Consider the following 3,366-nt stretch of genomic DNA (forward strand, 5'->3'; position numbering starts at 1 on the left):
TTCCTCTGTAAGGTAAAAACCAGGGATCTGGGCAGGAAAGTTTGCCAGACCTCTGAGCCCAGAGGGGCAGAGGGAGACCATGCGACACACAGCCACGACTCTTGGGACAGGCACAGCCCCTGACTGTGGAAAGGAGATCCACGGGACTGTTGGTGCGGGGCAATTAGAGATCTGGTTTCCCTAATTACAGAGAACTGAGCCTCAAAGGGGCAGCCTGAAGCGCTGACTAGGCCATGCAGTGCTGGTAAGAGAGGAGCTTACAGAGTCTCAGCCTTCCCCGTTTCTGTGGCTGGCGTTTGTTTGATTGTTTTCGCTGAACCCTGTTCAGAGGACATTTCAGATACAGACACTCACCTGTGCTGAAGAGTGGGAGAAGGTGCGGATGAGTGGAATCTGGGGAGATGCTGGGGAGAGAAGGGGGGCCAGGGGAAGTGGCAGTAAATTGAGTGCTGAGTCACCCATGAGCCCAGGACTTGGGCAGCCATTTTTTCCTGAGGCTATAATTCCTCCCTCCAGGTCCCAGGCAAGGAATACAGCCATACCCAGATTCCACCCTGAATGAGATGAAGGATTAAAATAATCTGATTAGTCCCTGGGAGTTAACAGGGTCTGGCCTACAGAGAGGCTTTCTGTCCCAGCAATGACAACAACAACAACAACAAAAAGCACAGACATTGCTGAAAACTGGGATCTTAAGCCAGCCAAAGGAATGACATTTCAATTTTTCATTTTGATTTTTTATTATTATTTTGTTAGCTTTTTTTTCTTTTTGCTTAGTTCCCCCCACTTTTTCTTTGCTTGTTCCTTTATCTCCTACTTCTTTCCATAGTATTTTTTCAACCAAGTGAGCAGCAGACACGTGAGCGGTGCACTCTTGTCCAGGGAACGTCAGCCCCATGAACAGCCTGCCTCGAGCCTAAGAGCAGCAGCCTCATGTGGCCTACCCCTGTCCTAGGAGCAGCAGCTGTGTGAGCGGGCTGCTTTCCTGTCCAAGGAGCAGCAACCAGGTGAGCAGTCTGACCTGTCCGAGGAGGAGCAGCTGCAGGAGCAGTCTTCCTACGGCTGAGGAGTGGTAGCCCTGCCCAGCCCGCCCTACTGAGGAGCAGCAGCTGTGAACACCCTGCACTAGTCCAAGGATCGGCAGCTGCACAAGCATCTTGCCCTTGTCCAAGCACCAGCAGCCACACAAGCACCCTGCCCAATCTGAGGAACAGAAGCTGTGTGAGCAGCCCACACCCATCTGAGGAGCAGCAGTTCTGCGAGCAGCCCGGCCTCATTCAAGGAGCTTCAGCAGCCCACCCCGGTCTGAGGAGGAGAGCTGCATGAGCAGACCGCCCACGTCTGAGGATCAGCAGCCCTGTGCAGCACGCACTGGTCTGAGGAGCAGAGCCCCAACAGCCTGTACCAGTCCGATGAGCAGCACATGGGTGAGTGGCAGGTCCCCATCCGAGGAGGAGCAGCCACGCGTGCAGCTCACTCCTGTCCAAAGAGCAGTAGCCTCGCAAGCAGCCCACCCCTGTCTGAGGAGCAGCAGACTTGCAATCAACCTGTCCAAGTCCTATGAGCAGTAGCCCCACAAAGAGCCCACCACATTAGAGGAACAACAGCAGCATGCAGCCAGCCCCCATTCAAGAATCAGCAGCCATATGAGCAGTCCGCCCCAGTTCAAGGAGTAGCAGTTGCATGTGTAGCCCGCCCCCATCCAAGGAAGAGCAGCCTCCTGATCACCACACCCTCTGTCTGAGGAACAGCAGCTGTGTGTGAAGCCTCCCCCCACCAGCCAGAGGAGCCACCACAGTTGTGAACAGCACCCACCAGAGGAGCGACTGCCAACTGAGGAGCAACTGCTACCACAACGACCCGAGGAGCAACCACAGCCCGAGGAGCCACTGCCACCCAAGGAGCAGCCCCTGAATGACTCAACATCTAGATATGTCGGTGAGATCAAACATGGGTAGACAAAGAAACCCCCAAAGGAAAGAAAAGGAGGAGTTGCCAGAAAAGCAGCTAAGTGATACAGAGGCATGCAGCATGAAAGAAAAAGAGTTCAGATTAAGGGTCCTAGAATGCATAAACCAGATGGAGGAAAAAATCAACAACTTATTCAAGAATCAAAAAGAAACGGATGAAAAAATCAATAAATTATGTAAGAACCAAGAAGAAATGAAGAGTGATATAGCTGCAATAAAAAACACCATTGAAAGTTTCAACAGTAGACTAGGAGAAGCGGAGGACCGAATTAGCGAATTAGGAGAACGGGAAACAAAACACACCCAATCTGAACTGCAATTGGAGAAAAAAATTAAAAGACAGGAGGAGAGACTAAGTGAGCTATGGCACAACATGAAACGAAACAACGTACGAATAATAGGGATGCCAGAACAACAAAAAGAGGAACAAGGATTAGAAAACCTATTGGAATAAATAATGTCAGAAAACTTCCCAGAGGTGGGGAAGAAAAAAGTCACACAAGCACAGAGAGTCCCAAACAAGGTGAACCTGAAAAGACCCACACCAAGACTCATCATAATTACCATGGCAAATGTTCAGGACAAAGGGAGAATCCTAAAGGCTACAAGTGAGAGACGGAAAGTTACATTTAAGGGATCTCCCATTAGATTATCAAATGATTTTTAAACAGAAACACATCAGGCCAGAAATGAATAGAAGGAAATTTACAAAGTGATGCAAAGCAAAGGACTGAATCCAAGAATACTCTATCCAGCAAGGCTATCACTCAAAATTGGAGGTGAAATAAGGAGCTTCACAGACAAAAAAAAGGCTAAGGGAGTTTATAACCACCAAGCCAGCAACGCAAGAAATGCTAAAGGGACTGGTATAAAAAAATAAATAAAAAGCTAAGAAAGAAAACAGGCAGAAAAAATAGAAATGGCTATAAACAAGTACCTATCAATAATAACTTTAAACGTCAATTGACTAAATGCTCCAATCAAAAGACACCGAGTGGCTGAATGGATAAAAAACCATGACCCACATATTTGCTGTCTACAAAAGACCCACCTCAGAAGAAGGGACTCACACAGACTGAAAGCGAAGGGATGGAAAAATATCTTTCAGGCAAATGGAAATGAAAAATAAAGCTGGGGTAGCAATACTTATATCGGACAAAATAGACCTCAAAGTGAAGGCCAGAACAAGAGATGAGGAAGTCCAATTCATAATACTAAAGGGATCAATACAAGAGGATATAACCCTGATAAACATATATGCACCCAATGCAGGAGCACCCAAATACTTAAAAAAAAATCTCCTGCAAGATATCAAGGGAGAGATCAACAACAATACAATCATAGTAGGGGACTTTAAGACACCACTGACATCACTGGATAAATCCTCTAGACAAAA

This window comes from Myotis brandtii, unplaced genomic scaffold, assembly GCF_000412655.1.
Source record: "Myotis brandtii unplaced genomic scaffold, ASM41265v1 scaffold1497, whole genome shotgun sequence".
In the NCBI taxonomy this organism is placed as follows: domain Eukaryota; kingdom Metazoa; phylum Chordata; class Mammalia; order Chiroptera; family Vespertilionidae; genus Myotis; species Myotis brandtii.